The 27,470-nt window shown below is 44.7% G+C and overlaps 1 protein-coding gene across 1 annotated transcript in view; it reads left to right on the forward strand.

Moving 5' to 3' along the window:
- qvr (protein quiver) overlaps positions 1 to 27,470 on the forward strand; it is a 216,706-nt gene that overhangs the window by 26,720 nt on the left and 162,516 nt on the right. Inside the window, exon 2 of the mRNA XM_053793079.2 lies at positions 15,014 to 15,052. The gene's annotated coding sequence lies outside the window, so the exon portion shown is untranslated. The remainder of the gene's footprint in view (positions 1 to 15,013; positions 15,053 to 27,470) is intronic.

The following is a 27,470-nucleotide window of genomic DNA, read 5'->3' on the forward strand; positions in this document are numbered from 1 at the left end:
AGCAGTATTCCAGCATAGAGACAACAAGTGATTTGAAAAGGATCATCATTGGCTTGGCATCTCTCGTTTTGAACGTTCTCATTATCCATCCTATCATTTTCTTTGCACTTTTGATCGTGGCACTGTTGTGATCCTTGAAAGTGAGATCCTCAGACATTACTACTCCCAGGTCCCTTACATTATTTTTCCGCTCTATTGTATGGCCAGAGTCTGTAGTATACTCTGTTCTAGTTATTATCTCCTCCAGTTTTCCATAACGGAGTAGTTGGAATTTGTCCTCACTGAACATCATATTGTTTACCATTGCCGACTGGAAAACTTTGTTTATACTTCTTGGAGGTTAACCACGTCCTCAGCACATGACAGCCTCATGCAGATCCTAGCATCATCAGCAAAGGATGATATGGTGCTGTGATGTATATCTCTGTCTATGTCTGATATGAGGATGAGAAATAAGATGGGGGCGAGTACTGTGCCTTGTGGAACAGAGCTCTTCACTATGGCAGCCTCCGATTTAACTCTGTTGACCACTACTCTTTGTGTTCCATTTGTTAGGAAGTTGAAGATCCATCTACACACTTTCCCAGTTATTCCTTTAGCACGTATTTTATGGGCTATTACGCCATGATCGCATTTGTCAAATGCTTTTGCAAAGTCTGTGTATATTACATCTGCGTTCTGATTTTCTTCCAGTGCATCCAAGGCCATATAATATATATATATATATATATATATATATATATATATATATATATATATATATATATATATATATATATACAGTGTTTGTGTATATTTCGCCTGCTCTTGCGAATTCCTTGCATTGTTAATATCTCTAGTAAGACTGATGCATGCAGGAGATGAGATGTAAAGTTGTAAGCCTTCTCCCTGAAAGCTGGCTGCCTTGGATCAAAGTCTAGCGCAAGCTGGACTCCAAGGTATTGGTCCAGTGTGGGTAGATTGCTAAAGCACTGCGTACCTTGCTCCAAGGTTCGTAGGTTCGAGTCTCCTTCAGCCAGAGATCAGTGTTTGTGTATATTTCGCCTGCTCTTGCGAATTCCTTGCGCATATTATATATATATATATATATATATATATATATATATATATATATATATATATATATATATATATATATATATATATATATATATATATAATATATGCGCAAGGAATTCGCAAGAGCAGGCGAAATATACACAAACACTGATCTCTGGATGAAGGAGACTCGAACCTACGAACCTATATATATATATATATATATATATATAGGTTCGTAGGTTCGAGTCTCCTTCATCCAGAGATCAGTGTTTGTGTATATTTCGCCTGCTCTTGCGCATATTATATATATATATATATATATATATATATATATATATATATATATATATATATATATATATATTATATATATTATATATATATATATATTATTTTTTTTATTATCACACTGGCCGATTCCCACCAAGGCAGGGTGGCCCGAAAAAGAAAAACTTTCACCATCATTCACTCCATCACTGTCTTGCCAGAAGGGTGCTTTACACTACAGTTTTTAAACTGCAACATTAACACCCCTCCTTCAGAGTGCAGGCACTGTACTTCCCATCTCCAGGACTCAAGTCCGGCCTGCCGGTTTCCCTGAACCCCTTCATAAATGTTACTTTGTTCACACTCCAACAGCACGTCAAGTATTAAAAACCATTTGTCTCCATTCACTCCTATCAAACACGCTCACGCATGCCTGCTGGAAGTCCAAGCCCCTCGCACACAAAACCTCCTTTACCCCCTCCCTCCAACCTTTCCTAGGCCGACCCCTACCCCGCCTTCCTTCCACTACAGACTGATACACTCTTGAAGTTATTCTGTTTCGCTCCATTCTCTCCACATGTCCGAACCACCTCAACAACCCTTCCTCAGCCCTCTGGACAACAGTTTTGGTAATCCCGCACCTCCTCCTAACTTCCAAACTACGAATTCTCTGCATTATATTCACACCACACATTGCTCTCAGACATGACATCTCAACTGACTCCAGCCTTCTCCTCGCTGCAACATTCATCACCCATGCTTCACACCCATATAAGAGGAGGTAGCGCAGATGAAAGGTCACACACACATGAGCTACTAAGTCTGTGCGAAAAACACACCTTAAGCCAGCAGATAGTGGAGCCAACAAGACTAGAAAACACACTTGACCTTATCTTCACAAATAATGAGGACCTGATAAGAGACATAAGAATATCAAAAACAACTAATTCCGATCACAATCTAATCGAAGTCCAGACGTACATGCATAGGGGTCCTGAACAACAGAATGCATGTACCTGTGAAGGTGTCTTCACAAAATACAATTTCAACAACAAGAACATCAACTGGGACCAGGTAAACCATGTCCTAAACGAAACATGTTGGGAAGATGTCTTAAATGACATGGACCCAAACCAGTGCCTTGAAAGGATCAACTGCCTGGTAGCCGAAGCATGTTCTAGGCATATTCCCCTAAGAAAGAAGAAGAGCAGGAGTAAACTGGAGAGAAAAAGACGCTCCCTCTACAGAAGACGACGAAGAGTCACTGAGCTCCTCAGGAGTGCTAGAATATCTGATACACGAAGGGAGGCGCTGACCAGGGAAGTGGAAACTATCGAACTTAAGCTAAATGACTCTTACAGGAACCAGGAGAGGCAGGAGGAGCTTAAAGCTATTAGTGAAATTGAAAGAAATTCAAAATATTTCTTTTCATATGCCAAAAACAAGGCAAATACCACATCTAGTATCGGGCCCTTACTCAGACAGGATGGGACTTACACAGACGACAACAAGGAAATGAGTGAAATATTGAAATCCCAGTACGACTCTGTGTTTAGTGAACCACTAATCGGTCTGAGGATCGACGACCCAAATGATTTCTTCATGAATGAGCCTCAAAACTCCATAAATGTATGCCAGATTTCCGACATTACCCTAACTCCGATAGATTTCGAAAAAGCCATTGACAACATGCCTATGCACTCAGCCCCGGGCCCAGACTCGTGGAACTCTGTTTTCATTAAGAACTGCAAGAAACCCCTCTCGCATGCCGGCACCTAAGTACACTATGGAGGAGGAGCTTGGACATGGGTGAAATTCCACAGTCACTTAAAACAACGGATATAGCCCCACTCCATAAAGGTGGCAGCAAAGCATTAGCTAAGAACTATAGACCAATAGCTCTGACATCCCACATCATAAAAATCTTTGAAAGAGTGCTAAGAAGCAGGATTGCAAATCACCTGGATTCCCAAAATCTGCACAATCCAGGGCAACATCGGTTCAGGGCAGGTCGCTCCTGCCTCTCACAACTACTGGATCACTATGACATGGCCTTGGATGCACTGGAAGAAAATCAGAATGCAGATGTAATATACACAGACTTTGCAAAAGCATTTGACAAATGCGATCATGGCGTAATAGCCCATAAAATACGTGCTAAAGGAATAACTGGGAAAGTGGGGAGATGGATCTTCAACTTCCTAACAAATCGAACACAAAGAGTAGTGGTCAACAGAGTTAAATCGGAGGCTGCCATAGTGAAGAGCTCTGTTCCACAAGGCACAGTACTCGCCCCCATCTTATTCCTTATCCTCATATCAGACATAAACAGAGATATACACCACAGCACCGTATCATCCTTTGCGGATGATACTAGGATCTGCATGAGGCTGTCATCTGCTGAGGACGCGGTTAACCTCCAAGAAGATATAAACAAAGTTTTCCAGTGGGCAACAGTAAACAATATGATGTTCAATGAGGACAAATTCCAACTACTCCGTTATGGAAAACTGGAGGAGATAATAACTAGAACAGAGTATACTACTGACTCCGGCCATACAATAGAGCGGAAAAATAATGTAAGGGACCTGGGAGTAGTAATGTCTGAGGATCTCACTTTCAAGGATCACAACAGTGCCACGATCGCACGTGCAAAGAAAATGATAGGATGGATAATGAGAACTTTCAAAACGAGAGATGCCAAGCCCATGATGATCCTTTTCAAATCACTTGTTCTCTCTAGGCTGGAATACTGCTGTACATTAACATCTCCATACAAAGCAGGTGAAATCGCAGATCTAGAGAGTGTACAGAGATCCTTTACTGCACGTATAAGTTCTGTCAAGCACCTTAACTACTGGGAACGCTTGGAAGCACTTGACTTGTACTCGTTGGAACGCAGGAGGGAGAGATATATCATAATCTACACTTGGAAAATCTTGGAAGGAATGGTCCCAAATCTGCACACAGAAATCACTCCCTACGAAAGTAAAAGACTGGGCAGGCGATGCAAAATGCCGCCAATAAAAAGTAAGGGCGCCATTGGTACACTAAGAGAAAACACCATAAGTGTCCGGGGCCCAAAACTGTTCAACAGCCTCCCATCAAGCATTAGGGGAATTGCCAATAAACCCCTGGCTGCCTTCAAGAGAGAGCTGGACAGATACCTAAAGTCGGTGCCGGATCAGCCGGGCTGTGGCTCGTACGTCGGACTGCGTGCGGCCAGCAGTAACAGCCTAGTTGATCAGGCCCTGATCCATCGGGAGGCTTGGTCGTGGACCGGGCCGCGGGGGCGTTGATCCCCGGAATAACCTCCAGGTAACCTCCAGGTAAAACTATACTCTCATACATTCCCCTCTTTGCCTCCAAGGACAAAGTTCTTTGTCTCCATAGACTCCTAAGTGCACCACTCACCCTTTTCCCCTCATCAATTCTATGATTCACCTCATCTTTCATAGACCCATCCGCTGACACGTCCACTCCCAAATATCTGAATACATTCACCTCCTCCATACTCTCTCCCTCCAATCTGATATCCAATCTTTCATCACCTAATCTTTTTGTTATCCTCATAACCTTACTCTTTCCTGTATTCACTTTCAATTTTCTTCTTTTGCACACCCTACCAAATTCATCCACCAATCTCTGCAACTTCTCTTCAGAATCTCCCAAGAGCACAGTGTCATCAGCAAAGAGCAACTGTGACAACTCCCACTTTATGTCTGATTCTTTATCTTTTAACTCCATGCCTCTTGCCAAGACCCTCGCATTTACTTCTCTTACAACCCCATCTATAAATATATTAAACAACCACGGTGACATCACACATCCTTGTCTAAGGCCTACTTTTACTGGGAAATAATTTCCCTCTTTCCTATGTACTCTAACTTGAGCCTCACTATCCTCGTAAAAACTCTTCACTGCTTTCAGTAACCTACCTCCTACACGATACACCTGCAACATCTGCCACATTGCCCCCCTATCCACCCTGTCATACGCCTTTTCCAAATCCATAAATGCCACAAAGACATCTTTAGCCTTATCTAAATACTGTTCACTTATATGTTTCACTGTAAACACCTGGTCCACACACCCCCTACCTTTCCTAAAGCCTCCTTGTTCATCTGCTATCCTATTCTCCGTCTTATTCTTAATTCTTTCAATAATAACTCTACCATACACTTTGGCAGGTATGCTCAACAAACTTATCCCCCTATAATTTTTGCACTCTCTTTTATCCCCTTTGCCTTTACACAAAGGAACTATGCATGCTCTCTGCCAATCCCTAGGTACCTTACCCTCTTCCATACATTTATTAAATAATTGCACCAACCACTCCAAAACTATATCCCCACCTGCTTTTAACATTTCTATCTTTATCCCATCAATCCCGGCTGCCTTACCCCCTTTCATTTTACCTACTGCCTCACGAACTTCCCCCACACTCACAACTGGCTCTTCCTCACTCCTACAAGATGTTGTTCCTCCTTGCCCTATACACGAAATCACAGCTTCCCTATCTTCATCAACATTTAATAATTCCTCAAAATATTCCCTCCATCTTCCCAATACCTCTAACTCTCCATTTAATAACTCTCCTCTCCTATTTTTAACTGACAAATCCATTTGTTCTCTAGGCTTCCTTAACTTGTTAATCTCACTCCAAAACTTTTTCTTATTTTCAACAAAATTTGTTGATAACATCTCACCCACTCTCTCATTTGCTCTCTTTTTACATTGCTTCACCACTCTCTTAACCTCTCTCTTTTTCTCCATATACTCTTCCCTCCTTGCATCACTTCTACTTTGTAAAAACTTCTCATATGCTAACTTTTTCTCCCTTACTACTCTCTTCACATTATCATTCCACCAATCGCTCTTCCCTCCCGCACCCACTTTCCTGTAACCACAAACTTCTGCTGAACACTCTAACACTACATTTTTAAACCTACCCCATACCTCTTCGACCCCATTGCCTATGCTCTCATTAGCCCATCTATCCTCCAATAGCTGTTTATATCTTACCCTAACTGCCTCCTCTTTTAGTTTATAAACCTTCACCTCTCTCTTCCCTGATGCTTCTATTCTCCTTGTATCCCATCTACCTTTTACTCTCAGTGTAGCTACAACTAGAAAGTGATCTGATATATCTGTGGCCCCTCTATAAACATATACATCCTGAAGTCTACTCAACAGTCTTTTATCTACCAATACATAATCCAACAAACTACTGTCATTTCGCCCTACATCATATCTTGTATACTTATTTATCCTCTTTTTCTTAAAATATGTATTACCTATAACTAAACCCCTTTCTATACAAAGTTCAATCAAAGGGCTCCCATTATCATTTACACCTGGCACCCCAAACTTACCTACCACACCCTCTCTAAAAGTTTCTCCTACTTTAGCATTCAGGTCCCCTACCACAATTACTCTCTCACTTGGTTGAAAGGCTCCTATACATTCATTTAACATCTCCCAAAATCTCTCTCTCTCCTCTGCATTCCTCTCTTCTCCAGGTGCATACACGCTTATTATGACCCACTTCTCGCATCCAACCTTTACTTTAATCCACATAATTCTTGAATTTACACATTCATATTCTCTTTTCTCCTTCCATAACTGATCATTCAACATTACTGCTACCCTTTCCTTTGCTCTAACTCTCTCAGATACTCCAGATTTAATCCCATTTATTTCCCCCCACCGAAACTCCCCTACCCCCTTCAGCTTTGTTTCGCTTAGGGCCAGGACATCCAACTTCTTTTCATTCATAACATCAGCAATCATCTGTTTCTTGTCATCCGCACTACATCCACGCACATTTAAGCATCCCAGTTTTATAAAGTTTTTCTTCTTCTCTTTTTTAGTAAATGTCTACAGGAGAAGGGGTTACTAGCCCATTGCTCCCGGCATTTTAGTCGCCTCATACGACACGCATGGCTTACGGAGGAAAGATTCTTTTCCACTTCCCCATGGACAATAGAAGAAATAAAGAGGAACAAGAGCTATTTAGAAAAAGGAGAGAAACCTAGATGTATGTATATATATATATGCATGTGCGTGTCTGTGAAGTGTGACCAAATTGTAAGTAGGAGTAGCAAGATATCCCTGTTATCTAGCGTGTTTATGAGACAGAAAAAGAAACCAGCAATCCTACCATCATGCAAAACAGTTTCAGGTTTCTGTTTCACAGTCATCTGGCAGGACGGTAGTACTTCCCTGGGTGGTTGCTGTCTACCAACCTACTACATATATATATATATATATATATATATATATATATATATATATATATATATATATATATATATATATATATATATAGGTTCTTAAGCCACGTCAGAACCTACAGCACTTTACAGTCATAAACTTGCAGAAATTATTAAAAGAAAAAAAAAAACAGGAGGTGCCCGAACTCCGGAAGACGTCCCCACAAGGTGTTGTTCACATAACCCCAAACTAGATCCACCTTCAACCTTATAATATAGCACAATTATAAATAGGTATTGGTAGGTAATAAAGAAAAGCAGGACGCATGAGACACAGAAAAACACGACCCATGAGAGTGAGATAGCCAAGCACGACCCATGAGAGACAGTGAGATAGCCAAGCACGACCCATGAGACACAGACAGACAAGCACGACCCATGAGACACAGTGAGACAGCCAAGCACGACCCATGAGACACGGTGAGATAGCCAAGCACACACAAACAAGCTGAATCAAAAAGACACAAATGAGGATAAAGTCTTGGAACAAAAGGTCAGGGCGAAGTCTTGGAACAAAAGATCAGATAAAGTCTTGTAACAAAGAGGCAGGTTAAAGTCTTGAAACAAATGGGCTGGATAAAGTCTTGGAACAAAGAGGCAAGATAAAGTCTAAGAGCAAAAGGGCCTGGATAAAGTCTTGGAAAAAAAGGGACAGGATAAAGTCTTGGAACAAAAGAGGGTCGGATGAAGACTTGTGGGCACAATATCGGGGAGCCTGAGTGGTGGTGGGAACAACCAGACTTGTTCCGGGAGAGATAGAACAGTTCCAGCTCCTCCACTCAAGTCTTTACCATCAACAAAACACTTCCATGACGAGGCTAACTACTCGGTGTCAATGCCAGATCATGAAATAAAACAGCCTCTTCCTTTATCAGAAGCACAAAGACTTGTGAGCATGGAGAAATAAACATAAATACAGTATAATGCCATCCTATATTCACAATGTTTCGCCCCCATAGTGGGCTTTATCAAGTCACAGGTGACTCTTCACCCTATATATACTCATGTACTCTTGAACCACTTTGATCTGTTTGTGACTTGATAAATCCCACTCTGTGGGCGAAACGTTGTCAATAAAGGATCCCATTATACTGCACATGAGTTTATTTTTCCAATTCGGTATTTTATACCATATATGTCCAAGGAATGAGCATGATAGAGGAAGAACGGCGTTCTGGTCTATGACACTAATGCCACAACAATTTTCAGCTTATTTTTAAAAACTGATCAACGATCACTAAGTGCATGAACAGCACACCTTCACAAAATTAACTCGGTAATATCCAAATAATCAAATTCATAGAAAAATTATGTGGCAGATATAAACTTTAATGCCACCAAATCAAGCCTATTTTTTCCCCACTTTTTCAAAAAAAAATGTATAAAAACTGGTTCTACCGAACGTTGGATATTACTCGGTAAATAACTTCGTAAATGTGATAGTTTTTGGAAGAATTACCGACAATGTTAGGTAAAAGGACACATGTGCAACTAATGTAACATTTTACTGTGGCAACGTTTCGCTCTCCAGGAACTTTATGAAGCTCGAGCGACAATAATAAAATGTCGAAAATAAAATATCGCATTAGTTGCACTTGTGTCCTATTACCTAACAGCTTCATAAATGGTATTTAAGCCAGACACTGAGTCTAGCTCTATGGTAAGTCAGTTTTAATTAAATTGAAGCCGACAACTGCCCTAGGAGCCATTAAGGCCGCAGTTCCTCTTAATACTAACATCAGGAATACTTTAGTTCCAAAATAAAGATTAATGTGGATTCTCGGTGTATATACACAGAGTTCTACCGGGAGGGTGCTGCTGGAGTCTACCTTCAGGGTGCTGCTGGAGTCTACCTTCAAGATGCTGCTGGAGTCTACCTTAAGGGTGTTGCTGCAGTTTACCTTCAGGGCGTTGCTGCAGTTTACCTTCAGGTCGTTGCTGCAGTTTACCTTCAGGGCGTTGCTGGAGTCTACCTTCAGGATGGTGCTGTAGTCTACCATCAGAGTGTTTCTGCAGTCTACCTTCAGGGTGTTGCTGCAGTCTACCTTCAGGGTGTTGCTGCAGTCTACCTGCAGGGTGTTCCTGCAGTCTACCTGCAGGGTGTTGCTGCAGTCTACCTGCAGGGTGTTCCTGCAGTCTACCTGCAGGGTGTTCCTGCAGTCTACCTGCAGGGTGTTGCTGCAGTCTACCTGAAGGGTGTTCCTGCAGTCTACCTGCAGGGTGTTCCTGCAGTCTACCTGGAGGGTGTTCCTGCAGTCTACCTGCAGGGTGTTCCTGCAGTCTACCTGCAGGGTGTTCCTGCAGTCTACCTGCAGGGTGTTGCTGCAGTCTACCTGCAGGGTGTTCCTGCAGTCTACCTGCAGGGTGTTCCTGCAGTCTACCTGGAGGGTGTTCCTGCAGTCTACCTGGAGGATGTTCCTGTAGTCTACCTTCAGGGTGTTCCGGGGGTCAACGCCCCCGCGGCCCGGTCCATGACTAGGCCTCCCTTAACCACCTCTGGGTACATACAGCCTGTGTTTCCTAAGACTTTCCCAAGTATTCAAGGAAGCGAAGCGAGTGTGTAGTTATGCAACATTTAGTAAAACTTTCATTGTGTAATAATAGACGCTTAGTTCGAGTGTTTTTGTTTATTTAGTTTAACAAGCTATGTAATTTTTATCTTTAATTTGTCTTAATATAGACTGATGATATAGTAATAATATATGTCTCCGTAATATAGCAACATCGTTTGTCATGGATGAGTAAAACGTGCTACACTTGGGTAAATTTATTGTCGAAACGCTTCCCCTGCTCCGAAGGCTTTTTCAGTCGAATACAGAGGTGACAACTGTTGAAGACAACGGGTGGAGAGGTAAGGATGATAAGTCAGGTGATAAGTCAGTGAAGGAGTAGTAGTTCTGAGGTGGTCAGTTCTTCAGCCTTCACAAGTGTTCAACTCCATCATCTCGACCAGCTGTTGCACATGTGTTAGGTAAAAGCACACACGTGAAACTGATGTGGCAACGTTACGCTCTCCAGGAGCTGTCAAGCGAAACGTTGCCACAATAAAATGTCAAATTAGTTGCGCATGTGTCCTTTTCCTAACATTTTTTCGGCAATTCTACGTTTATTACCTGTTGCACTTATGTCTTATTCATCAACCCTGTCGGTATAATACGGTATATCATCATTATTATTATGATATTGGTCTTTATTACACAGATAACCCGCAGATAGGAGAGAAACTCATGACGGCATTTCGGTCCGACCTTAACCATTAACTAGTCACTAGTTAATGGTCCAAGTTGGACCTTTAACGTCGCCATAAGTATTTCTCTCCTATGTGCTGGTTATCTATGTATTATTCTAGTCACGGTATTGTACCTTTCTATTCTTCATTGGTCTTCATGTTCCTCGTTTATCTCTCTTTTCAAATTAATTCTTTCGTGTGAGTCAACCGGGCGAGATGGAGTGTCCCTTCCTATACTAGTATATCCTTCTGGTGTCAAGAAATTGGGGACAGAATATATAGGCCCCAATAGGTCATACTGGGTTGTGATGTAATGTGAAGATGTAAGCCAGTACTGAGTCTCGGCAGACATGTAAGTGCGTAGAAGAAAATTAAGTGTTGTAAGTGAGAGGTGTGCAAGTAAGGATGCCGAGATGATGCATACATGAAAAACGAAGTGATTATTTAGGATTATGAATCAGGCATGACTGGAAGGTAGTGTGTGAGAGTTACTGAGATGTAGTGAGAGTTACTGAGATGTAGTGAGAGTTACTGAGATGTAGTGAGAGTTACTGAGATGTAGTGAGAGTTACTGAGATGTAGTGAGAGTTACTGAGATGTAGTGAGAGTTACTGAGATGTAGTGAGAGTTACTGAGATGTAGTGAGAGTTACTGAGATGTAGTGAGAGTTACTGAGATGTAGTGAGAGTTACTGAGATGTAGTGAGAGTTACTGAGATGTAGTGAGAGTTACCGAGATGTAGTGAGAGTTACTGAGATGTAGTGAGAGTTACTGAGATGTAGTGAGAGTTACTGAGATGTAGTGACTTCAACATTCCTTGCAGTTTTACTTCCTCTTTCTTCACTCCACCACCTCTACCTTCACCCTCACTCCACCACCTCTACCTTCACCCTCACTCCACCACCTCTACCTTCACCCTCACTCCACCACCTCTACCTTCACCCTCACTCCACCACCTCTACCTTCACCCTCACTCCACCACCTCTACCTTCACCCTCACTCCACCACCTCTACCTTCACCCTCACTCCACCACCTCTACCTTCACCCTCACTCCACCACCTCTACCTTCACCCTCACTCCACCACCTCTACCTTCACCCTCACTCCACCACCTCTACCTTCACCCTCACTCCACCACCTCTACCTTCACCCTCACTCCACCACCTCTACCTTCACCCTCACTCCACCACCTCTACCTTCACCCTCACTCCACCACCTCTACCTTCACCCTCACTCCACCACCTCTACCTTCACCCTCACTCCACCACCTCTACCTTCACCCTCACTCCACCACCTCTACCTTCACCCTCACTCCACCACCTCTACCTTCACCCTCACTCCACCACCTCTACCTTCACCCTCACTCCACCACCTCTACCTTCACCCTCACTCCACCACCTCTACCTTCACCCTCACTCCACCACCTCTACCTTCACCCTCACTCCACCACCTCTACCTTCACCCTCACTCCACCACCTCTACCTTCACCCTCACTCCACCACCTCTACCTTCACCCTCACTCCACCACCTCTACCTTCACCCTCACTCCACCACCTCTACCTTCACCCTCACTCCACCACCTCTACCTTCACCCTCACTCCACCACCTCTACCTCTACACCCTCACTCCACCACCTCTACCTTCACCCTCACTCCACCACCTCTACCTTCACCCACCACCTCACCTCACACCACCACCTCTACCTTCACCCTCACTCCACCACCTCTACCTTCACCCTCACTCCACCACCTCACCCTCACCCACCACCTCTACACCCTCACTCCACCACCTCTACCTTCACCCTCACTCCACCACCTCTACCTTCACCCTCACTCCACCACCTCTACCTTCACCCTCACTCCACCACCTCTACCTTCACCCTCACTCCACCACCTCTACCTTCACCCTCACTCCACCACCTCTACCTTCACCCTCACTCCACCACCTCAACCTTCACCCTCACTCCACCACCTCTACCTTAACCCGCACTCCACCACCTCCCTACCACCTCTACCTCACCCTCACTCCACCACCTCTACCTTCACCCTCACTCCACCACCTCTACCTTCACCCTCACTCCACCACCTCTACCTTCACCCTCACTCCACCACCTCTACCTTCACCCCTCACCTTCACCTTCACTCCACCTCCTTCACCTTCACTCCACCACCTTCACCTTCACTCCACCACCTTCACCTTCACTCCACCTCCTTCACCTTCACTCCACCACCTTCACCTTCACTCCACCACCTTCACCTTCACTCCACCACCTTCACCTTCACCCTCTACCTTCACCCTCACTCACCTCTACCTTCACCCTCACTCCACCACCTTCTACCTTCACCCTCACTCCCCTCACCACCTCTACCTTCACCCTCACTCCACCACCTCTACCTTCACCCTCACTCCACCACCTCTACCTTCACCCTCACTCCACCACCTCTACCTTCACCCTCACTCCACCACCTCTACCTTCACCCTCACTCCACCACCTCTACCTTCACCCTCACTCCACCACCACTACCTTCACCCTCACTCCACCACCTCTACCTTCACCCTCACTCCACCACCTCTACCTTCACCCTCACTCCACCACCTCTACCTTCACACCACCACCTCTACCTTCACCCTCACTCCACCACCTCTACCTTCACCCTCACTCCACCACCTCTACCTTCACCCTCACTCCACCACCTCTACCTTCACCCTCACTCCACCACCTCTACCTTCACCCTCACTCCACCACCTCTACCTTCACCCTCACTCCACCACCTCTACCTTCACCCTCACTCCACCACCTCTACCTTCACCCTCACTCCACCACCTCTACCTTCACCCTCACTCCACCACCTCTACCTTCACCCTCACTCCACCACCTCTACCTTCACCCTCACTCCACCACCTCTACCTTCACCCTCACTCCACCACCTCTACCTTCACCCTCACTCCACCACCTCTACCTTCACCCTCACTCCACCACCTCTACCTTCACCCTCACTCCACCACCTCTACCTTCACCCTCACTCCACCACCACTACCTTCACCCTCACTCCACCACCTCTACCTTCACCCTCACTCCACCACCTCCTTCACCCTCACTCACCACCTCCTTCACCCTCACTCCACCACCTCTACCTTCACCCTCACTCCACCACCACCTCCTTCACCCTCACTCCACCACCTCTACCTTCACCCTCACTCCACCACCTCTACCTTCACCCTCACTCCACCACCTCTACCTTCACCCTCACTCCACCACCTCCACCTACCTCTACCTTCACCCTCACCCCACCTCTACCTCACCACCTCCACCACCTCTACCTTCACCCTCACTCCACCACCTCTACTACCTTCACCCTCACCTTCCACCACCTCTACCTTCACCCTCACTCCACCACCTCCTTCACCCTCACTCCGCCACCTCTACCTTCACCCTCACTCCACCACCACTACCTTCACCCTCACTCCACCACCACTACCTTCACCCTCACTCCACCACCTCTACCTTCACCCTCACTCCACCACCTCTACCTTCACCCTCACTCCACCACCTCTACCTTCACCCTCACTCCACCACCTCTACCTTCACCCTCACTCCACCACCTCTACCTTCACCCTCACTCCACCACCTTCACCTTCACCCTCACTCCACCACCACTACCTTCACCCTCACTCCACCACCTCTACCTTCACCCTCACTCCACCACCTCTACCTTCACCCTCACTCCACCACCTCCACCTTCACCCTCACTCCGCCACCTCCACCTTCACCCTCACTCCACCACCTCCACCTTCACCCTCACTCCACCTTCACCCTCTCTCATGCAATAATACGAACGTGTGTTCTACTAATACTGACTTACTAAGCTTTGTTTTCAATAAATAATTTACCTAACTTTAACTTTGACATTTGATAATTCCGAGACATTTTATACTTTAAATATAATACAAATTAATGAAGTAAGGAAAGGAATTTCAGGAGTCCTGGATCTTAAATAACTATGTGGTTGCGCTTTCCTTAAAAAAAGTCATCATATAAAGTTTTTTTTATTTATATGAAAGATGTTTTTCACCTCTTCTCTTGAATATATGAGTATGTATATATATATATATATATATATATATATATATATATATATATATATATATATATATATCTAGTTGTGATGAGAAAGATGGTTTATTCTCGTATTCCTTACAGACTCGTCGGGGGAGGTGCGACTAGCTCTTGAGCCTACAGGTTAGGTACTGTGAGGTGTGACCTCTAACACTAACACTAGTCTGGCCCTAACAACCTCTACTGCTTCTCTCCTCCGATCTCATTAACCTAACATTCTTACCTGCCTTAAATTCATTCTCATCCCTCCCTTCCTTACCTAACAACCTCCCTACCTCCCTCTGTCTCTCTCTCTCTCTCTCTTTCCCCCTCCCTGGCTTCCACTTGTTCAGTGGTTCGTGTGCCTGCCTGCAAAAGGGTTCAAAGGTCAGAGGTGGTGGTATGTTAGTTTTGGGTCCCGGAGGTACCTCTGTTGAAGGGGCGGCCATTTTGATGCCGTATTCCCATAAACCTTGTGCCGTCTACCTCAATGATTCCAGAAAGGTATCACCTCTCCAGTGATCTAAGAAGGGTATCCCCTTCTACTGTACGTCAAGCATCCTCTACTTTAGTAAAGGCAAAGGAAATAGTTTAGAATGCAGCATTAATTTCTGTTTCATTTAAATGCATAATACACCACTGTAATATGAAGACTAATAGTGATAATTAGAGGAAAATAAACACGAAATCATACACTGAAGACACGTCGAACCTAGGATCTAGATCACAGTGTTGAAAGATAAAAGTCATATCCAGTGGGAGTCTATACAACAGTGACCAGAGGGCGCCTACACATGCCAGTGGTTGTACGAACCTCTCCCTAGTGACATTAAACGAGCAACGGGAATTTGACACAGATCGGAAGAGGCGTTCTCAAGTTACACAACCCGAGAGGAAGAAAAGAACAACGTATAGGTGTCTCTCCGGCGATACGTAAGATATAAGATTTCATTCGGATTTTTAACCCCGGAGGGTTAGCCACCCAGGATAACCCAAGAAAGTCAGTTCGTCATCGAGGACTGTCTAACTTATTTCCATTGGGTCTTGTCCCCCAGGATGCGACCCACACCAGTCGACTAACACCCAGGTACCTATTTGCTGCTAGGTGAACAGGACAATAGGTGTAAGGAAACGTGTCGGAATTTCCACCCGCCGGGAATCGAACCCGGGCCCTCCGTGTGTGAAGCGGGAGCTTTAGCCACCAGACCACCGTAATACATCTGACGTAATGATGCAATGTTACGCTGATTGTAGCATAACCTCAGTAATTAATAATAATAATATCAAATATAAAAAAAAACTAGGACTAAGACTACCATCACTATTTCTACTATTGAAACTATTACTACCAATACTATGACTTTTACTACTAATACTTATGCAACTATTACCACTACCACGACTTCTGCTACTACTATTATTGCAGCTACTTCTACAATACTACTGTACTTCAAATGTCGTATGACTGTATGACTCCCTGGCTAGTATGACTACCTGGCTAGTATGACTACCTGGCTAGTATGACTACCTGGCTAGTATGACTCCCTGGCTAGTATGACTCCCTGGCTAGTATGACTACCTGGCTAGTATGACTACCTGGCTAGTATGACTACCTGGCTAGTATGACTACCTGGCTATTATGACTCCCTAACTAATATAACTACCTGGCTAGTATGACTACCTGGCAAGTATGACTCCCTGGCTAGTATGACTCCCTGGCTAGTATGACTCCCTGGCTAGTATGACTCCCTAACTGATATAGCTCCCTGGCTAGTATGACTCCCTGGCTAGCATGACTTCTTGGTTAGTATGACTCCCTGGCTAGCATGACTCCCTGACTAGTATGACTCCCTGGCTAGTATAACTCCCTGGCTAGTATGACTCCCTAGCTAGTATGACTCCCTGGCTAGTATGACTCCCTAGCTAGTATAACTCCCGATCTAGTATGATTCCCTGGCTAGTATGAATCCCTGGCTAGTATGACTCCCTGGCTAGTATGAATCCCTGGCTAGTATGACTCCCTGGTTAATAATGACTCCCTGACTAGTATGACTCCCTGGTCAGTATGATTCCCTGGCTGATATGACTCCCTGGCTAGGATGACTCCTGGCTAGTATGACTCGCTAACTAATACAACTCCCTGGCTAGTATGACTCATTGGCTAGTATAATTCCCTGGCTAGTATAACTCCCTGGCTAGTATGACTACTAGCTAGTATAACTCCCTGGATAGTATGACTCCCTGACTAGTATGACTCCCTGACTAGTACGACTCCCTGGCCAGTGTGACTCCCTGCCTAGTATAACTCCCTGGCTTGTATAACTCCCCGGCTAGTATAACTCCCTGGTTAGTATGACTCCCTGGTTAGTATGACTCCCTAGCTAGGATGACACCCTGGATAGAATAACTCCCGATCTAGTATGATTCCATGGCTAGTATGACTCCCTGGCTAATATGACTCCCTGACTAGTATGACTCCCTGGCTAATATGACTCCCTGGATAGTATGACTCCCTGGATAGTATGACTCCCTGGATAGTATAACTCCATGGCAAGTATGACTCCCTGGCTAGTATGACTACCTGGCTAGTATGACGCCCTGGCTAGTATGACGCCCTGGCTAGTATGACGCCCTGGCTAGTATGACTCCTTGGCTAGTATGACTCCCTGGCTAGTATGACTCCCTGGCTAGTATGACTCCCTGGCTAGTATGACTCCCTGGCTAGTATGACTCTCTGGCTAGTATGACTCCCTGGCTAGTATGACTCACTGGCTAGTATGACTCACTGGCTAGTATGACTCACTGGCTAGTATGACTCACTGGCTAGTACGACTCCCTGGCTAGTACGACTCCCTGGCTAGTACGACTCCCTGGCTAGTACAACTCCATGGCTAGCATGACTCCCTGGCTAGTACGACTCCCTGGCTAGCACGACTCCCTGGCTAATATGATTCCCTGGCTAGTATGACTCCTTGGCTGGTATGACTCCCTGGCTAGCATGACTCCCTGGATAGTATGACTCCCTGGATAGTATGACTCCCTGGATAGTGTGACTCCCTGGACAGTATGGCTCCATGGCTAGTATGACTCCCTGGCTAGTATGACTCCCTGGCTAGTACGACTCCCTGGCTAGCATGACTCCCTGGCTAGTATGACTTTCTGGCTAGTATGACTCCATGGCTAGTACGACTCCCTGGCTAGTACGACTCCCTGGCTAGTATGACTCCCTGGCTAGTATGAATCCCTGGCTAATATGACTCCCTGGTTAATATGACTCCCTGACTAGTATCACTCCCTGGTTAGTATGATTCCCTGGCTAATATGACTCCCTGGCTAGTATGACTCCTGGCTAGTATGACTCGCTAATATAACTCCCAGGCTAGTATGACTCATTGGTTAGTATAATTCCCTGGCTAGTGTAACTCCCTGGCTAGTATGACTACTGGCTAGTATAACTCCCTGGCTAGCATGACTCATTGGCTAGTATAACTCCCTGGCTAGTATGACTACTGGCTAGTATAACTCCATGGCTAGTATGACTCCCTGACTAGTATGACTCCCTGACTAGTATGACTCCCTGACTAGTATGACTCCCTGACTAATTAGCTCCCTGGCTAGTGTGACTCCCTGGCTTGTATAACTCCCTGGCTATAGAACTCCCCGGCTAGTATAACTCCCTGGTTAGTATGACTCCCTGGTTAGTATGACTCCCTGGCTAGCATTACTCCCTAGCAAGAATGACTCCCTGGCTAGTATGACTCCCTAGCTAGTATGACTCCCTAGCTAGTATGACACCCTGGATAGTATAACTCCCGATCTAGTATGATTCCATGGCTAGTATGACTCCCTGGCTAATATGACTCCCTGTCTAGTATGACTCCCTGGATAGTATGACTCCCTGGATAGTATGACTCCCTGGATAGTATGACTCCCTGGATAGTACGACTACCTGGCTAGTATGACGCCCTGGCTAGTATGACGCCCTGGCTAGTATGACTCTCTGGCTAGTATGACTCTCTGGCTAGTATGACTCTCTGGCTAGTATGACTCTCTGGCTAGTATGACTCCCTGGCTAGTATGACTCCCTGGCTAGTATGACTCTCTGACTAGTTCGACTCCCTGGCTAGTATGACTCCCTGGCTAGTATGACTCCCTGGCTAACATGACTCCCTGGCTAGTACGACTCCATGGCTAGCATGACTCCCTGGCTAGTACGACTCCCTGGCTAGCACGACTCCATGGCTAATATGATTCCCTGGCTAGTATGACTCCCTGGCTAGCATGACTCCCTGGATAGTATGACTCCCTGGATAGTATGACTCCCTGGATAGTATGGCTCCATGGCTAGTATGGCTCCATGGCTAGTATGACTACCTGGCTAGTATGACTACCTGGCTAGTATGACTCCCTGGCTAGTACGACTCCCTGGCTAGTACGACTTCCTGCTAGTACGACTCCCTGGCTAGTATGACTCCCTGGCTAGTATGACTACCTGGCTAGTATGACTCCCTGGCTAGTACGACTCCCTGGCTAGTACGACTCCCTGGCTAGTATGACTCCCTGGCTAGTACGACTCCCTGGCTAGTACGACTCCCTGGCTAGTACGACTCCCTGGCTAGTATGACTCCCTGGCTAGTACGACTCTCTGGCTAGTACGACTCCCTGGCTAGTACGACTCCCTGGCTAGTATGACTCCCTGCCTAGTACGACTCCCTGGCTAGTACGACTCCCTGGCTAGTATGACTTCCTGGCTAGTATGACTCCCTGGCTAGTACGACTCCCTGGCTAGTATGACTTCCTGGCTAGTACGACTCCCTGGCTAGTATGACTCCCTGGCTAGTACGACTCCCTGGCTAGTACGACTCCCTGGCTAGTATGTCTCCCTGGCTAGTATGACTCCCTGGCTAGTACGACTCCCTGGCTAGTACGACTCCCTGGCTAGTACGACTCTCTGGCTAGTACGACTCCCTGGCTAGTACGACTCCCTGGCTAGTACGACTCCCTGGCTAGTACGACTCTCTCGCTAGTACGACTCCCTGGCTAGTACGACTCTCTGGCTAGTACGACTCTCTGGCTAGTACGACTCCCTGGCTAGTACGACTCCCTGGCTAGTACGACTCCCTGGCTAGTACGACCCTCTGCCTTCAACCTCTTACATCCCTTGTATTATTATTATTGACTATCTCTTTATTGTTAATATCCGCTTTACCTCATTTAATATCTGTATCCCTTTATTTTTATCACCTTTATTATTTACTGTACATTCTCTTTATGTCCGCATTGTTTTTATCTATCTTTGACATTCATAAAAAAATGCGCTAAACCCGTAGTTTAATAAAGCAGTGTATCTTGTAATAACAGTAATTCTCACACAACAGATAACTGTCAAACAACAGATAAGGGTCATACAACAGATAAGGGTCACACACAACAGATAAGGGTCACACAACAGATAAGGGTCACACACAACAGATAAGGGTCACACAACAGATAAGGGTCACAACAGAAAAGGGGCAACAGAACATAATGTTAATATAACAGACACTCATGCATAACAATGGTAACAACAGGTAATGATCTTGCATAATATTGATCATATAAAACAACTGAATCACACTACTCGTGATCATACTACTCGTGATCATACTACTCGTGATCATACTACTCGTGATCATACTACTCGTGATCATACTACTCGCGATCATACTACTCGTGATCATACTACTCGCGATCATACTACTCGTGATCATACTACTCGCGGCCACACTACTCGTGATCATACTACTCGTGATCATACTACTCGTGATCATACTACTCGTGATCATACTACTCGTGATCATACTACTCGTGATCATACTACTCGTGATCATACTACTCGTGATCATACTACTCGTGATCATACTACTCGTGATCATACTACTCGTGATCATACTACTCGTGATCATACTACTCGTGATCATACTACTCGTGATCATACTACTCGTGATCATACTACTCGCGGTCATACTACTCGCGGCCACACTACTCGTGATCATACTACTCGTGATCATACTACTCGTGATCATACTACTCGTGATCATACTACTCGTGATCATACTACTCGCGGTCATACTACTCGCGGCCACACTATTCACGATCATACTACTCGTGATCATACTACTCGTGATCATACTCGTGATCATACTACTCGCAATCATACTACTCGCAATCATACTACTCGCAATCATACTACTCGCAATCATACTATTCGCAATCATACTACTCGCGATCATACTACTCGCGATCATACTACTCGCAATCATACTACTCGCGATCATACTACTCGCGATCATACTACTCGCGATCATACTACTCGCAATCATACTATTCGCAATCATACTACTCGTGATCATACTACTCGTGATCATACTACTCGTGATCATACTACTCGCGATCATACTACTCGTGATCATACTACTCGTGATCATACTACTCGCAATCATACTACTCGCAATCATACTATTCGCAATCATACTACTCGCGATCATACTACTCGCGATCATACTACTCGCAATCATACTACTCGCGATCATACTACTCGCGATCATACTACTCGCGATCATACTACTCGCAATCATACTATTCGCAATCATACTACTCGTGATCATACTACTCGCGATCATACTACTCGTGATCATACTACTCGCGATCATACTACTCGCAATCATACTACTCGCAATCATACTACTCGTGATCATACTACTCGCGATCATACTACTCGTGATCATACTACTCGTGATCATACTACTCGTGATCATACTACTCGTGATCATACTACTCGTGATCATACTACTCGCGGTCATACTACTCGCGGCCACACTATTCACGATCATACTACTCGTGATCATACTACTCGTGATCATACTCGTGATCATACTACTCGCAATCATACTACTCGCAATCATACTACTCGCAATCATACTACTCGCAATCATACTACTCGCAATCATACTACTCGCAATCATACTACTCGCAATCATACTACTCGCAATCATACTACTCGCAATCATACTACTCGCAATCATACTATTCGCAATCATACTACTCGTGATCATACTACTCGCAATCATACTACTCGCAATCATACTACTCGCGATCATACTACTCGCGATCATACTACTCGTGATCATACTACTCGTGATCATACTACTCGTGATCATACTACTCGTGATCATACTACTCGTGATCATACTACTCGTGATCATACTACTCGTGATCATACTACTCGTGATCATACTACTCGTGATCATACTACTCGTGATCATACTACTCGTGATCATACTACTCGTGATCATACTACTCGTGATCATACTACTCGCGGCCACACTATTCACGATCATACTACTCGTGATCATACTACTCGTGATCATACTACTCGCAATCATACTACTCGCAATCATACTACTCGCAATCATACTACTCGCAATCATACTACTCGCAATCATACTATTCGCGATCATACTACTCGCGATCATACTACTCGTGATCATACTACTCGCGATCATACTACTCGTGATCATACTACTCGTGATCATACTACTCGTGATCATACTACTCGTGATCATACTACTCGTGATCATACTGCTCGTGATCATACTACTCGCGATCATACTACTCGTGATCATACTACTCGCGATCATACTACTCGTGATCATACTACTCGTGATCATACTACTCGTGATCATACTACTCGTGATCATACTACTCGCGATCATACTACTCGCGATCATACTACTCGTGATCATACTACTCGCGATCATACTACTCGTGATCATACTACTCGTGATCATACTACTCGTGATCATACTACTCGTGATCATACTACTCGTGATCATACTACTCGTGATCATACTACTCGTGATCATACTACTCGCGATCATACTACTCGTGAAAGCTAGAAAAGTTAACAGAAAACTATGAAGATATAATCTACAAAACTGACACTATAATCTATCACTGAAGGTATAATCTATTTGTGACGTTACAGATAAAGTTAGGTTAGGTTCGTCAGGAAACACAAAGTGTTTCCTGACGTGGGTCTTAGTCATATGGTGACCCCCCCGCTGGAGCCTTTGGCCATCTGACCGAGGCCTTCCGCTGGCTTGCCGGTTCACTCCTTTGAATTTCAGGAATCAGTGACTTGGTATTTCACACACTGAGGCAAATTCCTTCACCATTATAAAATTAAAATCTTAAATATAATATATAAAACCAAAACATCCATATTCAAAAAAATTATTACCTGCAGTTGAATTGACAACTGTTGTAACATCCGAATGGAAATTTTACAAATAAAAAAAAATATAAGATTGATAAATACCATCGCCAACGACTGATACCTTCATAAAACAAAATGGAATCTAAACAAAAAGCAAATAAAGAGGTGCATTTATAGCATACAAGATAAACATTATCTTCAATAAACAATCGTATTTTTAGACACGAATAAAAACCAGAGTTATGGTTTGGTACAACTAATATATATGGTCTTATCTCAGAATTTCATAGAAAGCCTTTGCAATCTGCCGAATTATGAAGGAATCAAGGATGAAGAAAAATAAATGATTCAGGTAGAATGTCATATTCCCGATTTCTTTAACCAGCCCAGTTTCCGTAATATTTTCTGTAAAATTGTAAGCAAACACGTGAGCCTATGTTGAAGGCAAGTCCATATGATGGGAAACTGGTTGTACGTTAGAGAAATGCACCAAAACACTGAGTAGTGTTATACAATATATGTGCTTATAGTTCTAATCGCCAACACCTTCTCTGACCCAAACAGTGAGTCACAATCTAGGTACAGAATTCCAGACTCACCCCGGAAGAATGTGGTGCGTCTTTATTATCAAGAATTTAACAGTACTTTCAATTTTTAACACCAAATTAATTTTTAATGTTTACACAACTTTGGAATAACTGCCAAGGGTTTCTGTGTGACAAAACTAACCGTTAGTCTTGTTTGTGTGTGTATATAAACAGTGATAGATTAAGGGTGTTGTAATTTAGCACTAATCTTATAAATTATCTCATCAAAACATTCTGGGCTACAAACGAACAAAGCTTGTATAAACATTGAAAAATGAGACACTTGTGCTACATTTTGCAATCATATTGTGGAAACGTTTCGCCAGCCAGTGGCCTCTTCAGTTCAATAGAGAGAAAAAGATGGAAGATGAAGAAGAGTCTGAGGTAATCACTCCCACAGCCTGGAGTCGATGTATTCAGTCCATCTATCTTGAGAAATGTCCAGCATATGCTTGGATGCGTGGTGTATATACTCCAGTCAGGCGAGTTAAAAAATCTATTAGTGTAAGTAGGTCATGCCCGTAGGTTAGACAAGTGTTGAAAAATTCCCTGTATCAAGATCCCAAGACGTTGCTGTGTCTGACAGATATGTAAATGACTTAAAAAGTTGACAATTTGAATAATGAGACACTTGTGCAACATTTGGGAATCTTTATTCTGGAAACGTTTCTCAACCGGTTGCTTCTTCAGTCCAAAACCACTTACATATACTAGTGGATTTTTTCCACTGGTGACTCCGCCGCCTCCTGCTTCAACTAGCCTGACTGCAGTATATAAGCACTTCTCCCAGTGTATGCTGTACATCTCTCAAAACTGATCTGAACACGTCGATTCCAGGTGACTGGCGAAACGTTTCCACAATAAGATTCCCAAATATTACAAAAGCGACTCATTCGCCAACTTGTCGGTTTTATAAATCATTTACATCACACGAAAAAACATTGTGTTTTTAATAATGTTTTACCCATGAATAAGCTGATTATGGACACAAGTGTAAACATTTATGGATTTTCTGTAAACACCAAAGCTTAAGCTCTCCCGTGTTGATGTGTGTCCAAGAAATGACCAGAAACCATCCTGCTCAGTTACCTGGAAGTCACCCTCATTGCTACCCACCACCACCACCATGACACCTCAATAAGTGACTGGGCAAGGCTTAGCAAAACCTCCTGATTCAACAAGAGCACTAACCATGCAAGTTCCTTTCAGCTAAATACGAAAGTGGGGTAAATGGAGTGAATGCCACGAGTAACGTATCTTCAGACACCGCTCCTGGAACCTAAGACAAGCACGGGTAAAACTTCCATCACCAGAGATCCATGATGAAAGTTAAGACAATTGTCAGACTGCAACATCATGGAATCTTTCTTGCACAACCAGAGATCCATATTATGTACATGGTTCACAAAATCGACAGGTTGATGAATAAGGCACTTGTGCTACACTTGGGTTACACTTGTGCTACACTTGTGCTACGCTTGTGCTACACTTGTGCTACACTTGTGCTACACTTGTGCTACACTTGTGCTACACTTGTGCTACACTTGTGCTACACTTGTGCTACACTTGTGCTACACTTGGGTATCTCTATTGGTAAACGTTTCTATAATAAACATACCCAAGTGTTACACAAGTGTCTCATTCATCCGAAATGCTGCCAGACGGTCACGTGATGCATCACCGGAGGGTCACGTGATGCATCACCGGAGGGTCACGTGATGCATCACCGGAGGGTCACGTGATGCATCACCGGAGGGTCACCTGATGTATCACCGGAGGGTCACCTGATGTATCACCGGAGGGTCACCTGATGTATCACCGGAGGGTCACGTGATGCATCACCGGAGGGTCACGTGATGCATCACCGGAGGGTCACGTGATGCATCACCGGAGGGTCACCTGATGTATCACCGGAGGGGCACCTGATGTATCACCGGAGGGGCACCTGATGTATCACCGGAGGGTCACCTGATGTATCACCGGAGGGTCACCTGATGTATCACCGGAGGGTCACCTGATGCATCACCGGAGGGTCACCTGATGCATCACCGGAGGGTCACCTGATGCATCACCGGAGGGTCACCTGATGCATCACCGGAGGGTCACCTGATGTATCACCGGAGGGGCACCTGATGTATCACCGGAGGGGCACCTGATGTATCACCGGAGGGGCACCTGATGTATCACTGGAGGGGCACCTGATGTATCACCGGAGGGTCACCTGATGCATCACCGGAGGGTCACCTGATGTATCACCGGAGGGTCACCTGATGCATCACCGGAGGGTCACCTGATGTATCACCGGAGGGTCACCTGATGTATCACCGGAGGGTCACCTGATGTATCACCGGAGGGTCACCTGATGTATCACCGGAGGGTCACCTGATGTATCACCGGAGGGTCACCTGATGTATCACCGGAGGGTCACCTGATGCATCACCGGAGGGTCACCTGATGTATCACCGGTGGGTCACCTGATGCATCACCGGAGGGTCACCTGATGTATCACCGGAGGGTCACCTGATGTATCACCGGAGGGTCACCTGATGCATCACCGGAGGGTCACCTGATGTATCACCGGGGAGGGGGGGCACCTGCCTTGTCCCAAGATCAAATTTTCATCATGTAGAGTGACTCGACCACCACAACACTACCAGCCTAAGATGTGTTAGGACAAAGCTGATGTTTGTTCTCTCTCTCTCGCTCTCTCTCTCTCTCTCTCTCTCTCGCATCTGGATTTCACAAAAGAGGAAGAGGGGGGATAATTTTCCCACTTGGGTCAAATGAAGAGAGGAAGGGTTGAAAGTATTTATATTCGATCCTCGGATCAAGATGTCCTTTGCCTCAGAAAGGGATGTTCCCGGCCTAACCCCTTGAAGGGGCTAAAGGGTTAAATTAACTGAGATTTGTAAGGAAACAGGACAAGCGTTTCCTAACACGGTTCATAGTCATGACCAGCCACTGGAGGTTTTGGTTATCTGACTGAAACCTTCAGCTGGCTTACCCGTCCACCCCTTTAAAAATTAAGTTTATAATTATAACCATTATTGGCTGAAGGTGATAAGAATTTATTAAGAGAGGGGAACATATGCGTTCAACTGAACTTAATGAGAAAATGTTAAAGTGAAGGTGATCCCATAGTAAACCAGAGTGTGTCATGGTAATACCATGGTGTGTCATGGTAATACCATGGTGTGTGTCATGGTAATACCATGGTGTGTGTCATGGTAATACCATGGTGTGTGTCCTGGTAATACCATGGTGTGTGTCATGGTAATACCATGGTGTGTGTCATGGCAATACCATGGTGTGTGTCATGGTAATACCATGGTGTGTGTCATGGCAATACCATGGTGTGTGTCATGGCAATACCATGGTGTGTCATGGTAATACCATGGTGTGTGTCATGGTAATACCATGGTGTGTGTCATGGCAATACCATGGTGTGTGTCATGGTAATACCATGGTGTGTGTCATGGTAATACCATGGTGTGTGTCATGGTAATACCATGGTGTGTGTCATGGTAATACCATGGTGTGTGTCATGGTAATACCATGGTGTGTGTCATGGTAATACCATGGTGTGTCATGGTAATACCATGGTGTGTGTCATGGTAATACCATGGTGTGTGTCATGGTAATACCATGGTGTGTGTCATGGTAATACCATGGTGTGTGTCATGGCAATACCATGGTGTGTCATGGCAACACCATGGTG

The sequence above is a fragment of the Cherax quadricarinatus genome, chromosome 74, assembly GCF_038502225.1.
Source record: "Cherax quadricarinatus isolate ZL_2023a chromosome 74, ASM3850222v1, whole genome shotgun sequence".
Classification (NCBI taxonomy): Eukaryota; Metazoa; Arthropoda; class Malacostraca; order Decapoda; family Parastacidae; genus Cherax; species Cherax quadricarinatus.